Source organism: Sapajus apella, unplaced genomic scaffold (genome assembly GCF_009761245.1).
Source record: "Sapajus apella isolate SASKATOON/1434 unplaced genomic scaffold, GSC_monkey_1.0 scaffold1, whole genome shotgun sequence".
In the NCBI taxonomy this organism is placed as follows: domain Eukaryota; kingdom Metazoa; phylum Chordata; class Mammalia; order Primates; family Cebidae; genus Sapajus; species Sapajus apella.
This window is the reverse complement of record NW_022436941.1, coordinates 45072650-45092101: the sequence shown is the minus strand read 5'-3', so window position 1 is coordinate 45092101 and position 19452 is coordinate 45072650. Positions and strand designations below refer to the sequence as shown.

Sequence of the window (19452 nt, the reverse complement as noted above, 5' to 3'; positions counted from 1 at the left end):
GCTTTCATTTTGATCAGTTACTGCCTATGTCATACAAGTAGTTAAATATTTTGAATGTTACCTCCAAATGGACGTATGCCTTGGGTCCTTAAACACTTTTGCTCTCATATTTTCCATTCCTGTGCTATGTTTCTACAAGGGATTGAACTGTTGACCCCAAAAGATGTGTCTACACAGAACCTCAGAGTGACCTTATTTGGAATAGGGCCTTTGAAGATATAATTAAGGTAAGGATCTTAAAATGAGATCCTCATGAATTAGGTTGAGCCCTACATTAAATGAGAAGTTCGTTTAAAGAAGAGACACAGATATCCAGATGCATAGAGGAAGGCCATGTGAAGTTGGAGGCAGAGGTTGTAGAGACATGCCTGCAAATCAAGGAATACAAAGGATTGCCAGCAGACACCTGAAGCTAAGAGAGGGGCAAGGAATGGATCCTCCCTTGCAGCCTCCAATAGGAACCGGCTGTATTGACACCTTAAGCTCATACTTTTGGCCTCCAGAATTGTAAGATAATAAAATTATGTTGTTTTAAGCCACCAACTTCATGGTAATTTGTTATGGCAGCCCTAGGAAATTAATACACTTTCCTTGGCTTTGTCTTTTAGATTCCTACCTTACTTTCAAATATAAACATCTTGCAATTCAGCCCATTCAAAATTTTATTGCAGTAACTGTATATTTAACTTCCCAGGTTATTTTCTTAATGGTTTATTTGATCATATCATGTTTATCTTAGTATATGAAAGCAATAAGCTTTAGAATCTTTCTAAAAATATTAATTAAAAATTTTACCTCTGTGTGCCCGTGGAGTAGCCAACATGAGCAAAGCTCACCCTCCCGAGTTGAAAAAAATTATGGACAAGAAGTTATCATTGAAATTAAATGGTGGCAGACATGTCCAAGGAATATTGCGGGGATTTGATCCCTTTATGAATCTTGTGATAGATGAACGTGTGGAGATGGCGACTAGCGGACAACAGAACAATATTGGAATGGTGGTAATACGAGGAAATAGTATCATCATGTTAGAAGCCTTGGAACGAGTATAAATAATGGCTGTTCAGCGGAGAAACCCATGTCCTCTCTCCATAGGGCCTGTTTTACTATGATGTAAAAATTAGGTCATGTACATTTTCATATTAGACTTTTTGCTAAATAAACTTTTGTAATAGTCAAAAAAAAACTTTTTAATTTATATTTTGTTTCTAAAATTGTCTTTTTGGTCTCGAATTACATTTATTGAGTCACCTTTCATGTTGCCAGCTTTTCTAAAGTATATGGTTATATTTTGTGCCCTTTTATGTTTATGAATCATAGACTATATTAGTTAGTATAACAGGCTTAAATTTCGTATAAGGTTACATAAGTCTGTCTTCCCAGCCTGTCTCTCCTTTTTGCACGTGTGTACGTCTGTATGAGTGTGTCTATGCTGGGCAAAGGGAAGCTGACATGGGTACTCAGATGGCCATCTTGAACTATAAGTCCATATCTACTGTTTCGTGTTATATTATTTTCACTTCCCTAATAAATTATAAATTCCTGCAGAATAGGGATTTCTTTCTTATCTCTTTTACAGAAATTAGCATAAATTCGCATTTTAAAAATTAAACAAATGAATTGATAAGTTAGTAAGTAAATGAGTGAGTGAAAGAAAGCCAGTAAAACAAAGTTAAAAGTTAAACTGCCCAAGTGAAGGAAAAACCTAATACTTTTGCTACTTGAAAAGTAGCAGAAGTGAACTGTAACTTATATGAGTAAAAATCATTAATCTTCAGCTTTCAATTAACATGCCTCTTAATGTAAAATTCATTTCACTAGATCAGATAACTCACATTCTCTTCCTTATTGCCAGGTTATTCAATATTTATCGTTTTAGATCTAGTCATCTTCTGGAAACATTTTTATTAGATTTGTGCAGATGTGTAGATTACTAACTATTCAGAGATGTGTATCAATATGTACTTGGCAAATGCACTTCTGCTTGTGTCAGTTCATTGAGTTTTTGTGCTTGAAAATCAATACTAGAACAAGTTGAATGGAATAATCTATGGGGACTCTATAATCTTAGTGCCATGATTTCAAAATTGGACATTTTTCAAATTGAGAAAGCCTTTTAAAAACTGACTCAGAGTCAATCTATTCCATTCCTGTATGACTTATAACCCTACAAGTCAGTAGTGGAAAAGAGGAGAGGATCAGCTCTACTAAGTGGAGACATTTAAGCTGGTCTTAGGGAATTAGAGGGAAGCCACCAGGTAGAAGAAAGGACAAAGGGCATTCTAGGCAAAGGAAGCAAAGAAGCACTCAACAAATTAGGAGTAAAAGGGAGCATCCTCATCATGGTAAAGGGCATCCATAAAAACTCATAGCTACTGGGCATCATACTTAATGGTAAAGGATGAATACTTGCCTCTGACCCTAAGATAAGGAACAAGCAACGATGTTTGCTTTCTTCACATCTGTTCAACACTGCACTGGAGATTACCAAGAGGATAATATAAAAAATCATCCAGATTGGAAAGGAAGAAATAAAGTTATCTCTATTTGCTAATGACATGGTCTTGCATATAGAAAATCCTAAGGAATCCACTACAAAACTACTAAAACTAATAAACAAGTTCTGCAAGATTGTAGGACAAGATTAATATATAAATTAATTTCTATTTAGAACCAATAAGGAAATTTTAAAGAAATGAAAAAAAAACACATCCATTTACAATAGCCTGAAAAACAATAAAATACTTGTGAATAAATTTTTTTAAAATAAGCAAAATTTATACTCTAAAAACTATACAATATTTTGTAAGAAATTACAAAGATATAAATAAATGGAAAGACATCCCATATTCATGGATCAGAAGATTTAATATCATTAATATGGCAATGCTTCCCAGATTTAACACTCTATCAGAATCTCAGTTAGCTTCTTTGTAAAAATTGACAAGCTATTCCTAAAATTCATATAGATATTCAAAGGAAAATAGCTAAAACAATTTTGAGAAAGAACAAATTTGAAGTACTCACACTTCATTATTAATAAAAACTTGCTACAATGCTAGGTAAACAAGATAACGTGGTATTGTCATGAGAATAGAAATATAGATAAATGGAATAGAACTGAGAGTCCAAAAGTGGGCCCTAATACTTATGGTCAATTAATTTTTGACAAGGGTATCAAGAAAATAAAATGGGGATAAAATAGTCTTTCAACATATGGCTGGGACAACTGGGAAGTTACTCCCACCCCATTCAAGTTCTCCTCCAGTGAGAGGAGCTTTTCCAAACTTCCTCTGGAGTGACTGATCTTTGACTTTGATATCAGATTGTCTGCCCAACCCACAGACTTCCCAGAGTTTTTACCGGGCTTTCTAAACAAAGGAAGCTCTCCTGGGCAGTCTACCTAACTGGTCATGCGCGAAAGTTAGACAAAGAACTCTAGTCCCCAGTTTGGGAAGTGAATGAAGGCAGGTCGGGCATGTCGTTGGAAAGTTCTTGCCTTTGAAACCACACTCCTTGTGGACCTGGGAAGAGAAGTTAACATAGTCCCTCACTGGGTTCAAGTGATTCTCCTGCCTCAGCCTCCTGAGTTGCAGGGACTACATGCCTGCACCACCACGTCCAATTAATTTTTGTATTTTTAGTAGAGACAGGGTTTCAACGTGTTGGCCAGTATGGTCTCAATCTCTTGACCTCATGATCCACCCGCCTCGGCCTCTTTAAGTGCTGGGAATACAGGTATGAGCTACCATGCCTTGCCATTTTATAGATTTTTTTTAAAGGCTAGTTTTGCATTAGTTTACAAAATTTGAAGACTACACTTATTATATTAACATTAATTAAATGTTGATATATATAATTTTAGGAATTCGTTCATTATAGAAGTCAAATTATATATTTATACCCACTACCATACATATGTCCTTTTGTCTCCATCTAATAGATTGATGATTTTCAAAGATTTTTTATTGTTGTTGTTATGTTTTGTTTTTTCCTAATCCTAATGCACTTGAAAGTGTGTCGGGAGAAAAACATTTTGTGAATATGACCAGAACTAAAATGATAAATATTGAATATCCTGGCAATAAAGAAGAGACAATAAGTTATCTAGTCCAATGAAATGAAAATGGCATGTTAACTGAAGAATCTGGCAAGTTCCCATCAAGATATGATCTTAAATATAGAACATTCTGGCTGGGTGAGGTGGCTCATGCCTGTAATCCCAGCACTATGGGAGGCTGAGGCACGTGGATCACGAGGTCAAGAAATCGAGACCATCCTGGCCAACATGGTGAAACCCTGTCTCTACTAAAAATATAAAAATTAGCTGGGCACGGTGGCATGCGCCTATAGTCCCAGCTATTGGGGAGGCTGAGGCAGGAGAATTGCTTGAACCTGGGAGGCGGAGGTTGCAGTGAGCCAAGATCATGCTACTGCACTCCAGCCTGGCACCTGGCGACAAAGCAAGACTCTGTCTCAAAAAAAACACTTTATATATATTATAAAAAAATAAAAAATATATATAATAAAAAAAAATATGAGAGAGAGAGAGAGAGAGAAAATTCTTCAATACAGAGCAGCAGGGGCGGGGAGTAGGGGCATATCTCTGAGACAGAGGAGAGACATGGGTGTTTGACAACCTACAAATTGAAATATATATATTTTGGAAAACTTTTCTCCCCTCAAATGCTGAAAAACACATATAGGGAGCTCTGCTTATCCCAATCTAGTGGAAATGACTATGTAAACAATATTCAAAAGTTTCTGCATACTCTTCAAAATGCTTGTTTAATATCTCTGCTAATTCTGATTAAATTGATCAGAGTTTGTACAAAATGAAGTGGGTCAGAGGATAATAAATCTGAATTATACTGAAGTCCAGCATATGAATAATGAGTGTTATCAGAGTGAGATACATTAATCCAGAGTGGTAAGTGAAAATTCTCATAAAACTGTGTTGGTAAACACACATAAATACAAAGGCTACAGACTAACATGTACCCACATCCCAAGAGTTCCTAGCACATAGCAGGTTCTCAATAAATATTTACAGATACACGAATAAAATTGTGATTGAGAAAGAGAAAGAAGCTGCAGGAGAAAACAGAAATGAAAGTTTAAAAGATAAAAGACAAAACTTAACAATGAGGAGACCTAGGGAGAAAGAAGGGACAAGAAGCACAACACTGAGATTTACTTTGTAACAAATCCAAAGTGAAAAAAGAAAGAGTGGGAGAGCAAGAGCAAGTGACAGAGAGAAGGAGAGAGAGAGAGAGAGAGAGAGAGAGAGAGAGAGAGAGACTCTCAGTGAAGCAATAACAAGAAACAGATTACCATTTTTTAAATTCTGTTTATCACTTCGCCAAAAGTCAATACAGATATTGTAACAGTAACACTGTACAGAAGTACTTTATAGCTTATGAAACACTTTCCTGTGTCTTAGCTCATTCCTGACAATCTAATAAATATATTATTTTTGTTTAGCAGATGAAGAAACTTTGGTTTTAGGGATTTAAATAACATGAGCAGGAACATACAAGTAGAAGAGCTGGAACTTAACCCCCCTGAATCCATACCTCTATAATGGTGTCAGGAATAAAGAACCACAGTGTAGGACAAAAAAGAGGTACAAAACCTGTTCATCTTCATCTTTTTCAGGAAAAAAAAAGGTTTTAGAACATATGTATTATCCTAAGTTTTGATGCTATTTCAGTCGAATATTTTTGCTTATCTAGAAATCACTGTCTTGAAAGTCACCAATGATCCATTAATCAGCAAAGTCAAAGAATTCTCAATTTTCAATCCACTTCTCTAATCTATAGCATCCAACACTGTTTACCATTCCTTCCTTCTTTAATCTGTTTCTTCTCATGACCCTGTTGTGTCATCTCTTTGCCTTTCTTCTCCTGCAATTGCTCCACATGTGTTTCCTTCAATTGTATGAAGACACATCGTACATAGATCTTTATAACTCTTACTTCCACCACAACTCTTGAGCTTGATTACCCCACAAGAACAACTCACTAATCCTCATATAACATGACCAAAAAAGAATTGCATCATCCCCAATTGTCTTCCAACATTCTTGACTTTGGCTAATAGCATCACTATTCTTCTAGTAACTAAGTCCAAACATTGAGGGGAGAAAGTTTTGACTCCAGTTTTCCCCTTCCCTGGCCAATCAGCCATGAGACACCAGTTATATTACTCAGAAATTCTTTCTTATCATGAGTCTCAACTTAGTCCATGGTCTCTGAACTACTTGTATTTTCCTAAGAAATGTATCTCTTAATAGGAACGATTTTACCCTGTTGGTAGAAGTGTAAATTAGTTCAACCATTGTGGAAGACAGTGTGGCAATTCCTCAAGGATCTAGAAATAGAAATACCATTTGACCCAGAAATCCCATTACTGGATATATACCCAAAGGATTATAAGTTGATCTATTATAAAGACACATGCACAAGTATGTTCAGTGTGGCACTGTTTACAATAGCAAAGACTTGGAACCAAGCCAAATGCCCATCAAAAATAGACTGGATAAAGAAAATGTGCACATATATACCATGGAATATTATACAGCCATGAAAAGGATGCATTCATGTCCTTTGCAGGGACATGGATGAATCTGAAAACCATCATTCTTAGAAAACTGACACAAGAACAGAAAACCAAACACTGCATGTTTTCACTCATAAGTTGGTTTGAACAATGAGAACACATGGACACAGGGAGGGGAACATCACACACTGGGGTCTGTTAGGGGGTGGGAGTTTACAGGACGGATAGCAGGGGATGGGAAGATTGTGGAGGGATAACATTAGGAGAAATACCTAATGTAGGTGACAGAGGGATGGAGGCAGCAAAACACCATGGCATGTGTATATCTGTGTAACAATCCTGCAAGATCTGTAAATGTGCCCCAGAACTTAAAGTAAAATTAATTTTAAAAAGTATAAGAAAAAAGAAAAAAATATATTTCTCTTGGCCTGGTCCCTACTTTCCTCCCTCTCTCCTGTCACACGTACATTTTTCCTACTGTCAGCGGAGTTGTTGTTCTTAAAAATTATTCCTATACTCAAAAACTTTCAGAGAATCCCCATAATCCATAGAATGAAGTCCAGATTTCATAGCACAATCTCCAATGCTGTCCATGATCCGGTCTCAATTTACTTTTTTAGTAAAGAGAAATTTCCCCTAAAAGTCCATTTCCCCTAAAACTGGATTATTTGATGCCTCTGAATATATTTGGAGTTTGCCAGTGGCTACACTTTAACTCATGTTATGTTTCCCACACCGGTCTCAATTATCTTTCAAGGTCTTGTTCGAACATTAGTCTCTCTAAGACACTCTTCTGGATACTGCCTCTACTCCAGAGCCTCAGTCAAAATGAATGCTACATTTCTTAACAGTTCTAATTTGTTTTACCTCTCTTACTTGTTTTACTCACACCTTTCCTATAGTCAATATATATGAGTATCTCCCCACCAGATTACAATCTCCCAAATTTTAATTCTATACAGCTCTTGGCATATAAACGCTGTGCAAATTCTTATTAAACTTTGGCATCACCAGCTGAAAAGTATTTGAATTAAAACATAAAAGTCACTATACTGACAGGTAGCATATGACAATTGACAACAACAGCTTGACTTCTGGCAAAAAAAAAAAAAAAAAAAAAAAAACAGTGTACTTTTTACCTTTATTTTTAGATAAAATGTCTAGTGTAGTAAAAGTTATAAGGAAGTAAGCATATCTGAATAAAATTCTAAAGACTAACTTATAATTAATAAAGCAAACAAAATTGTTTAATTGCTTTCATTTTTAATTACAGTACCAAAAAAGTTGTAACTATCTTTATTCTAATTGCAGGTCCTCATATAATCAGAATGAGCTTGTTATAAATACAGAGTTTTGAAGGGGTATAAAAGACAATCAGTTATGATGCTGTTTATAAAATCGCTAGCTTTGAATCTCAGATACAACCAGTATTATGACCTTGAAGCCTGACTTCCTCAACTCTATTTCCCTAAATGACCTGCAATTTCTGACTTGTGTGCTAGGGTTGTTTTCTAGACCTGCCACAGACCCTATAAATATGAATTCAAATTTTATTTTTGCCACTTTGATGCTACAAAAACACTCAGCATTTATTTAAACAGCAAAATGAAGCAATTCAAGTTAGAAAATCTATTGTGAATTTCATGGCCGATTCCTTTTGAATTACATAGAGTTAATTCATTTGTGGTTATATTTACTTTTAGTATTTCTGACACAGAAATAATGTTATTCATCTATCTGTCCACTTTCCAAATAAAATATAATCCATAAAATAACAAACCACATTGTTATACAATAATTTTCTTTACGTGTGATAAATGTCAAGGCTTTATGCGGAATACTAATCTTATTTTCTTATTCAAAAAAATCCAAGCATATTTCACCTTATCATTCATCAATTTCTCTCAATGCAAAATAAACAACTAGAATATCTGTTCTCTAAAATAAAAGTAAATTTTATTGGGTGCTTAATTCATTCTCTCAACAAAGCACATTAATTTTTCTAGGGTTATTTCAGAACACTACATAAAACTAAACGAAATAAAAACCATAAATCAGAGTGTAAATAATGAGCTAACATTATCACACAGTAATTTATACCAAGTAGGTTACATTTTAATTTGAATAAAAAACCTGGAACTCTCCCATAAAATTCTTTCAACTTCTAAAAGCATATCATATAGCAAATTGAGTACTTCAATATACCAGATGCATCCAAGAGAAAAAATTTGTAATACTGTAGAGGCAAAAGTTGATCCCTCTCAAGAAAAGATAACAGTTTCCTCAAAACAGATAGACTAAATTAATGATTAACTCCTATAGTCAAATAATTTATTCGTACTATATGCAAAGGAATATCACGCATATCTTTTGGTGAAAAGTTAGCATAAAAGTAATTATCAACAGTCCAGCACTCTAGAATGAAGAAAACATATTGGATTCATGTAGAACATTCTGGAATTACAGCCCCCGAGAACCACTTGTAATACATAACTGATGATTCTTGTAAAGCTCCCAAATTTGATGTTTGCTAGGGTGGATTAGTGAAATAATGCTTCAAGTAAACAGGTTTTTAGAAACTTACTCTATCTCTGCCTGTCTTTTGAAAAAATATTTGGAAAATAAATGATAAATTCAGTATAAATTATAAAAAATAAATGTGCCCAGGCACAGCAAATGAAAACCTCTCCATATGTTATTTCCAAGTCCTTCTAGTGGATAGTCTATTTCTGAACCCACAATCACCATGTCTGGTTTTCACTCATGTCCTGGGAGTCCACACTAATTAGACCATTTTTCCAGGCATACTCATCTAATCTTCTCAGGACTGTTGGGTGAATTGGTCAGGAATTGTACATGATTGCCCAAAGCAGAGACTGGGGTGTAGCCCGTGCTCAATACACAATGATTCTTCATTGGTATTTGTAAAACAAGCAGAAGAAAGTAGGAGGAGGGGAGAACAAAGGGGTTATATGAGAAAGGAGGGTTTCTCTTGTCCCTTCAATTCCCATCTCCTCAATATATCTCCTGCCCCTACACATTCCCATCTTGCTGAGCTGTGACCTCTAAACGTTCTTTGCCTAACCCAAGAGTAGCCCTAGATACTTCTATCATCCACTTATATCCTTCCTATCCTAATTATGTTATTAGAGGTTTCATGTTTGGAAAAATTGTGATCAGTAATGAGACTAACAAGTATATAAAAGCAATTTAAGATAATCTGTACTAACTTCAGGCTGTAATAACACAGTCTTTTACTTTAAAAAATATTTTACTATCAGTCCTACAAATTTTCTATTTTGAAACATGAGAAATAATGCAAGAATAACACAGTTGGAACGTGGTATATTCTTCAAATACATATAAAAAACAGAAACCCATACAAACCAGTTTAAGGAAAGAAAATGTACTGAAAGGACACTGCAGACTTCCGTGAGGAAGGGTGAAGTCAAGCCAAACCTCTGAGAACAGAAAACCTTCATGTCCCCAGAGTGACGCCTTCCCATTTGCTTCTCCCTGCACCTTTTCTCCATGCAAAACAGCTTCCTCTGACGGTTCCAGGATTATAGCCTCCCCTGCCCCTTACTACTTCCATCTGCCTATAGCTTTAGATGTCTGAGACTCCATTTTCACATGTTCTGATCCTTTTGTTCCTGACAACCAAATTATCAAGACTCTCAGAAACCATCAGCTTAAACTCTCAAGACAGCATATATTTGGCTCAGATCATCGGCTATAAATGTGCATTCCTGTCTGGGAAAAAAGACATGTCTGGAGAAACTAACATGTCAGTCTAGGCCTGACCTGTCAGTCTAGGCCTGACCTTTCAGCTAACACCATGGGGTGGTGCCATTCCCAAGAGTGTTGCTGAGTGGGGGAAATTCAGTTGAACTTGATTCTGCAAATACATAAGTACCTCCTCTATTCCAGGAAGGCAGCAAATCACCTAAAAACTTAGAAAATTCTAGGATGGCCTCGAACGAGATGGGCTTTCTTTTCCAGACCTTAAGGATTATAGCTTCTAGAATTTTTGGACAGCTACTGAGTCCAATATTTATTCTAAATTTTAAATAAGACATTTACATTTTGGACTGCTGAGAATACAAGGTCACATATAGTGGAGATTTGGTGTATATGAAAACAATGGAACAAACAATTAGCTAAGGAGTTGGCAGAGGGATCTATCAGTCATTTGGGTCCAAGATGGAAAGAACTGAAATAGGATGCTGGAGTAGAAATAGGAGGAAGGGCACACAGTCATTCCCCTGCTCTTCCTTTGCCATCTGTATCTTAAGTCATTGCTGGTTCTGCTCTATTTTATTTTATTGTTTTATTGTTAACTTGTATAGGTAGATAGTAGGTGTCTATATTTATGGGTTACATAAAATATTTTGATACAGGCATGCAATGAATAATCATCATATCAGGATAAACAGGATATTCATCATACCAAGCATTTATCCTTTGTGTTACAAACAATTCAATTATACTTTTAGTTATTTTTAAATGTACACAAATTATTTTACTGTAGTCACCCTGTTGTACTAGCAAATATTGGGTCTTATGCATTCTTTCTATTTTTTGTACCCATTAACCATCCTCACTTCCACCCTGGTCACTCACCAACTACCTTTCCCAGCCTCTGGTAACCAACCTTCTACTCCCTATGTCTATGAGTTCAATTATTTTCATTTTTAGCTCCCACAAATAAATTAGAAGATTTAAAGTTTGTTCTTCTGTGCCCAGCTTATTTCATTTAACATAATGAAACTATCTATGGTCGAGTTTGGCTTATGAGGTAATTTTCATCAAATAAATCAAGCAGTTCCATTCATATTATTGCAAATGACAGGATCTCATTCTTTTTCATGGCTGATTGGTACTCCGCTCTGTATATGTACCACATTTTCTTTATCCATTCATCAGTTAATGGACCCTTAGATTGCTTCCCAATCTTGGCTACTTTGAATAGTGCTGCAATTAATATGGGAGTGCAGATATCTCTTCAATATACTGCTTTCCTTTTTGGGGGGTATATACTCAGCAATGGGATTGCTGAATCATATGGTAGCTCTATTCTTACTTTTTTGAGGAACCACCAAACTTCTCCATACTAATTTACACTACCATCAACAGTGTATGAGAATTCCCTTTTCTCCATGTCATCGCCAGCATCTGTGATTGCCTGACTTTGGGATAAAAGCCATTCTAACTGAAGTGAGATGGTGTCTCGCTGTAGTTTTGATTTGCATTTCTGTGATGATCAATAATGTTGAGTACCTGTTTTCCATCTGTATGTCTTCTTTTGAGAAATGTTTATTAAGATATTTTAAAATTCAGATTATAAGTTTTTTTTCCTATGGAGTAGTTTGAGCTCCTTACATATTCTGGTTATTAATCACTTGTCAGATGGATAATTTGCAAATGTTTTCTCCCATTCTGTGGGTTGTCTCTTAATTTTGTTCATTGTTTCCTTTGCTGTTCAGAAGCTTTTTAACTTGATGTGATCCCATTTGTCCATTTTTGCTTTGGTTGCCTGTGTTTGTGAGGTACTGCTTAAGAAGTCTTTACGCGGTCCAAGGTCCTAGAAAGTTTCCCCAATGTTCTCTTTTAGTATTTTCATAGTTTGAGGCCTTAGATTTAAGTTTTTAATCCATTTTTATTTGATTTTTTTATATGGTGAGAGATAGGGTCTAGTTTCATTTTCTTGCATATGGATATCCAGTTTTTCCAGCACTGTTTATTGAAGAGATGATCCTTTTCCCAATCTATGTTCCAGGCAGGACATGAATAGACAATTCTCAAAATAAGATATACAAATGGCCAACAAGCATATAAAAAATGCTCAACATCATTAATGATTAGGGAAATGCAAATCAAAACCACAATGCAATACCACCTTAATCCTACAAGAATGGCCGTAATCAAAAAATCAAGAAATTATAGATGTTGGCATGAATGTGATGAACAGGAAACACTTCTACACTGCTGGTGAAAATTTTTATGGATGAGTACTATTCATATATATATATGAATATAAACTAGTACAGCCACTATGGAAAAGTGTGGAAATTCCTTAAAGAACTAAAAGTAGAACTACCATATGATCCAGCAATCCCACTACTGGGTGTCTACCCAGAGGAAAAGAAGTAATTATACAAAAGAAAATACTTGCACATACATGTTTATAGCAGCACAATTTGCAAATGCAAAAATGTGGAACCAATCAAATGTCCATCATTCAATGAGTAGATAAAACAAATTGTGTATATATATGTGTATATATATGTGTGTATGTGTATATATACACACACATATATACACAATTTTTATATATACACACATATATATGTATATACATATATACACACACATATATACACACATACATATATACACATATATACACATACATATATGCCATTAATTCATTTCTTTTTATGGATGAGTACTATTCATATATATATATATGAATATAAATACTATATCCATAAAAAGAAATGAATTAATGGCATTCACAGCAACCTGGATGAGACTGGAGACTATTATTCTAAGTGAGGTAACTCAGGAATGGAAAACTGAACATCCTATGTTCTCACTCATATGTGGGTCCTAAGCTATGAGGATGCAAAGGCATAAGAATGATGCAATGGACCTTGGGGACTCCGGAGGAAAGGGTGGGAAGGGTGTGAGGGATAAAAGACTACAAACTGAGTGCAGCGTATACTGCTCGGGTGATGGGTGCACCAATATCTCACAAATCACCACTGAAGAACTTATTCATGTAACCAACCACCACCTGTTCCCCATAACCTATGGAAATCAAAAAATTTAAATATATATATTTGGTAGATTCAGCAGTGAAGCTATTGGGTCCTGGGCTTATTGTTGATGGCAGCCTTTTGTTTACAGCTTCGATCTCACTACTTGTTATTGGTCTCTTCATATTTTGGATTTCCTCATGGTTTAATCTAGAAGGTTGTATGTATCCAGGAATTTATTCATTTATTCTAGACTGTCCAATTTATCAGCATATATTTGCTCACAGTAGCCATTAATGATCCTTTCAATTTCTGTAGTATCGGTTATAATGTCTGCTTTTTCAACACTAATTTTATCTATTTGGATCTTCTCTCTTTTTTCTTACTAGTCTGGCTAAAGTTTTGCAAATTGTTTTCATCTTTTTTAAAAAACAACTTTTATTTCATTGATTTTTTATATTAATTTCTTCATTTCAAATTCATGTATTTATGCTCTGATTTTTATTTCTTCTACTAATTTTGGGTTCAATTTGCTCTTGCTTTTCTAATTCCTTAAAATGCAACATTAGGTTATTTATTTGAAGTTGTTCTTCTTTTCTGAGGTAGGCACTTGAAGCTATCAACTTCCCTCTTTGTATTGTTTTCACTGTATCCCATAGGTTTTGGTATGTTGTGTTTCCATTATCATTTGTTTGAAGAAATTTTTCAATTTCCTCCTTAACTTCTTCATTAACCCACTGGTCATTCAGGAGAATATTGCTTAATTTCCATGTGTTTGTACAGTTTTCAAAATTCCTCTTATTGATTTCTAGTTTATTCCGTTGTGGTCAGAGAAGATGCTTGATATTACTTCAAGTTTTTGAATGTTCTAAGACTTGTTTTGTGACCTAACATATGATCCATCCTTGAGAACAGCCCATGTACTGAGGAAAAGAATGTGTTTTCTGCAGCTGCTGGATGAAATGTTTGTAAATATCTATTAGATCCATTTAATCTACAGTGCAGATTAAGTCCAATGCTCTTGGTTGATTTTCTGTCTAGAAAATCTGTCCAATGCTGAAAGTGGGGTGTTGAAGTCTCCAGCTATTATTGTATTGGAGTATATCTTCCTCTTTAGCTCTAATAATAGTTGCTTTATATATCTGGGAATATATTTACAATCATCATGTCCTCTTGCTGAATTGACACCTTTATCATTATCATTATACATGACCTTCTTTGTCTCTTCTTAATGTTTTATCTTGAATTCTATTTTTCTGATATAAGTATAGCTACTTCTGCCCTTTTTCCTTTCCATTGGCATGTAATGTCTTTTTCCATCCCTTAGTTTCAGCATATATCTGTCTTTACAAATGAAGTGCATTTATTGCAGGCAACGGACACTGGGTCTCAGTGTTTTTAATCCATTCACTCTATGTCTTTTGATAGGAGAGTTTAGTCCATTTGCTTTCAGTGTTGTTACTGATAAATAAGACGTATTCCCTCCATTTTGTTATTTGTTTTCTGGTTGTTTTGTGGTCTTCTCTCCCTTTTTTCCTGTCTTCTGTTTAGTGAAGGTGATTACTCTGGTAACATGGTTTAATTTCTTGCTTCTGATGTTTTGCGTATCTATTGTATTTTTTAAATTTGAGGTTAGCATAAGGCTTGCAAATACTGTCTTATAATCCATCATTTTAGCCTGATAACAACCTATGTTTGCATAAAAAAGCAAAAACAAAACTAATAAAAACTCTACACCTCCCTCCACTTTATTTATTTATTTATTTATTTATTTGAGACAGTTTCACTCTGTCGGCCAGGCTAGAGTGCGGTGGCACGACCTTGGTTCACTGCAACCTCCATCTCCCAGGCTCAAGCAATTCTCCTGCCTCAACCTCCTGAGTATCTGGGATTAAAGGCTTATGTCACTATGCCTGGCTAAATTTTGTGTTTTTAGTACAGATGGGGTTTCACCATGTTGGCCCGGCTGGTCTCAAACTCCTGACCTCAGGTAATCCACCCACCTTAGCCTCCCAAAGTGCCGCATCCCTCCACTATTTAACTTATTTCTATTTATATCTAACACTGACTGTGTCTTCAAAACCTGTTGTAATTATTTTTGATTGGTTCATTGTTTAGTCTTTCTACTTGGGATAGAAGTAGATTACACACCACAGTTATAGGGTTATAATATTCTGTGTTTTTCTGTGTACTTACTATTACCAGTAAGTTTTATACCCTCAGATGACTTCTTATTGCTCATTAACATCCTTTTTTAATTTAAATTGAAGTGCTTCCTTTAGCATTTCTTGTAGGTTAGGTCTGGTGATGATGAAATCCTTCAGCCTTTGTTTGTCTGGGACAGTCTTTATTTTTCTTTTGTGTTTGAAGAATATTTTTCAGATATACTACAAAGGTAAAAGTTCCCTTTTTTCCTTCAGTACTTTAAATATGCTATACCACACTCTCCTGGCCTGTAAGATTTCCACTGAAAAGTCTGCTGCCAGGTGGACTGGAGCTCCATTTGTTTGTTTTTTCTCTTGCTGCTTTTAGGATCCTTTCTTTATCCTTGACTTTGAGGAGTTCGATTATTAAATGCCTCAAGATAGGCTTCTTTGAGTTAAATCTGCTTGGTGTTCTATAACTTTCTTATACTTGGATGTTGATATCTTTCTTGAGGCTTGGGAAGTTTCTCTATTATCCTTTTCAATAAACTTTCTATCTCTATCTCTTTTTCTACCTCCTCTTTAATGCCAATCTCTCTTAGATATGCCCTTCTGAGGCTATTTCCTACATCCTGTAGGCATACTTCATTGTTTTTTATTATTTTTTATTTGTCTCCTCTGGCTGTATATTTTCAAATAGCCTGTCTGCAAGCTCACTTATTCTTTTTTCTGTTGGATCAATTTTGCCATTGAAAGACTCTGATGCATTCTTTGGTATGTCAATTGCATTTCAACTCTGGAATTTCTGCTTGATTCCTTCTAATTGTGTCAATTTCTTTGTTCAGCTTATCCAACATCATTCTGAATTCCGTCTTGAAATTCTTTGAGCTTCCTCAGAACAGCTATTTTTAATTCTCTGTCCGAAAGGTTATATATCTCTGTTTTTCCAGGATTGGTCTCTAGTGCCTTATTTAGTTCCTTTGGTGAGGTCATGTTTTCCTGGATGGTCTCAATGCTATGGATGCTCATCAGTGTCTGGGCATTGAAGAGTTAGATATTTAGTCTTCACAGTCTGTGCTTGTTTGTAGCCATCTTTCTTGGGAAGGGTTTCCAGTATTTGAAGGGACTTGAGTGTTGTGATCTAAGCCTTATCCGCATTATGGGACACCCCAAGTCCAGTAATACTGTGGTTCTTACAAACTCATAGAGGTACTGCCTTGATGATCTTGGAAAAGGTCCAGAATAATTCTCTGGATTATCAACGGATACTCTTGTTCTCGTCCCTTTCTTTTTACCAAACAAATGGAGTCTTCCTCTGTTCTGACATGCCTAGAGCTATGCGTTAGGTGACACAAGCACCCCTGTGGCTGCCACAACTGAGTGTGTTCTGGATCAGACCTGAAGCCAGCATAGCACTGGGTCTCACCCAAGGCCAGTGGTCACCGCTGGCTACTGCCTATGTTTGCTCAAGGACCTGGGGCTCCACAATCAGCATATGGCAAAGCCAGTCAGGTTTATGTCCTTCCCTTCAGGTGGCAAGTTCCCCCAATCTCCATGCAAGTCCACAGGCACCATCCAAGAGCCAGAGACTGGAGTTTAAAACCTTAGAAGTATACTCAGTATTCTACTGTACTGTGGCTGAGCTGTCACTCAAATCACAAAACACAGTCCTTCCCACTCTTCCCTCCCTTTTCCAAATGCAGAGGGGCCTCACCCCATTGTCACCACTACAGGTGCATGGGGAGTACTGCTAGGCTACCACTAATGTTCACTTAAGGGCCAAGGGCTCTTTAGTCAGCTTGTGATGAATGCTACCTGTCCTGGGACTCACTTACAGGGCAATGGGCTTCCCTCTGGCCCAGGGGAGGTCCAGAAACACCATCCAAGAGCCAAGAAGATCATGAAGATCCATAAGAATTCTTCTGGATCTTTTCCAAGACCATCAAGGCAGTACCTCTATGGGTTTGTAAGAACCACAGTATTATGGGACTTGGGGTACCCCATAATGCAGATAAGGCTTAGATCACCACAAGCCTAGAATTAGAGACTCCAAGAGCCCACGTGTGCTCTACCCTCATGGCCAAGCTGGTACCCAAGGTACAAGCCAAAGTCCCCTTTAGTTTTCCTTCTGCTTTTCTCAAGAAGAAGGCATCTTTCCCCATAGCCACAAGAGCCAGAAATGTGCTGAATCTCACTTGAATCCAGTAAGTCTCAGTGTCTCACCAAAGGCCTGTGGCATACTACCTTGGTATCACTGCTGGTTATTCAGGGCTCAAGTGTTCTTTAGTCAGCAGGGGATGAGGCCTGCCAAGACTGGGTCATTCCTTTCAAGGGAGTGGGTTCCCTTGTGGTCCAAGATTTATATAGAAATGTTGTCCAGGAGCTAGGACCTGGAAAGGGGGCCTCCTGACTCTGACTGGTATCCTTTCCTACTGTGGCTGTGCCAGTATTTTCCTCAAGCAAAAGGAAAGGGTCTCATTTGGAGCTGCGAGCTGTTCAGCCTGGGACTGGGGAGGGGTTGGTGCAAGCATTCCCTTAGCCTCTGTGACTGGTATCTCAGTAGGTTACGTGGCCCCCAGTCCACTGGTTCTGAACCCAGTTCAGCACTAGGACTTGCCTAGGAGTTGCATTCCTTGTTGCCTAAACGACTTTTTAAGTTTATTTAGGGTTCACTTTATCCTGTGGTGGCAAGGCTTGCCAAAACTCCAGTTCTGACAGCTGGGATAGGCGATTTTCTTCTGGCTAGGGCTGGTTAAAATACTCCTTCCACGTGTGGTGGGTCAGCTGAGTTCAGCCAATTTGCCTTTCTGTTGTGATAGGGCATCACTGAGTCAGTGCAATGTCTCACAATTGCTGTGCTCTCCTTCTCCCAAACACACCGATTCTCTCTCTGCATGGTTGGGGGACAGGGGATGTGGGAGGGGTGGCATCAGCAATTTAAGACTGTCTCCTACATTTTTTAGTGGCTCTTTCAATGATATGAACTTAAAACCAGGTATTGTGAGTGCTACCTGATTTTTGGTTCTCATGAAGGTATTTGTTTGTTTGTTTGTTTGCTTAGATGGTTGTTAAACTGGTGTCCTTGCAGGGGGAATAATCAGTGGAGCCTTCTATTTGGCCATCTTACTCAACATCTCTTCCATTCTACTTGTTAAAGAAATAGCTGTAAGATTGTCTCAAACATCTCAGATCAAGGAAGTCTTATCTCCTAATTGTCTCTTTGCCCATAACCATAATCACACTCATAGGTATGTACCATGATCATGTCCCCTTGGAACTTTTATGCCTTTTTCCCTTTTGCTCAGAATTCCTACCTTCCTTTCTTCTGCAAACAATAGCTAAACCTCAAAACCCATTTTCAAGTCTCATCTCCTCCCTGAGACCCTCCCTGATCAATTAACTGACTTCTTATTTCTCATTTGTTCAACTATGATATAAATGGAAATAGAGAAATATGAATAGATTTGAAAATTATTTGAGGTAGCATTAAAGATGGATTTTTTTGTGATAGGCTGATTTCCTTCCCTTTCTGTCTTCTTTCCTAAGAGAATGTCATTTTAGGGGCTGGGAGATCATCATGTTATCATGTAAAAAACAATAATCAGCCTGGCTGGCAGAGAGGAGAGGCCATACAATACAATTTTGGCCAATGACATATAAGTGGATTGAGCAATTACTCAAAAAGGGAGCAAACTCAGCTTTTTTCTTCCTTTTTTTTTCTTTGTTTGCCTTGTTCTTTTTTCTTTTTTAGCCTTGATATTTTTCTTTTTAGCCTTTCTGCTTTTTCTCTCCTTTTTTCTGCCTGAAATATGGATATAATGTTAGAGATGGAGCACCTACCTTGCAACCATAAAAAGGTCACAAAGAATAGGGGGAAACATTTGCAGGAACTAAACTCTGAAATCTTTGAGCCAGCAATCACCTACCTCTCAACTTCTAGTTAAGGAAGGTAAACAAAACTTATATCTAGTTTGTGGGGGAGATTT

At 36.6% G+C, this 19452-nt stretch overlaps 1 protein-coding gene and 1 pseudogene across 9 annotated transcripts in view; one reads left to right on the top strand and one right to left on the bottom strand.

Annotated features, from left to right (window-relative positions):
• Positions 1-19452, bottom strand: part of MCTP1 (multiple C2 and transmembrane domain containing 1) — a 578648-nt gene that overhangs the window by 495698 nt on the left and 63498 nt on the right. The gene's annotated exons all lie outside the window — the stretch shown is intronic.
• On the top strand, positions 800-1186 carry LOC116549319 (annotated as a pseudogene). The gene has a single exon (XR_004267815.1). The product of XR_004267815.1 is annotated as a small nuclear ribonucleoprotein G pseudogene (transcript).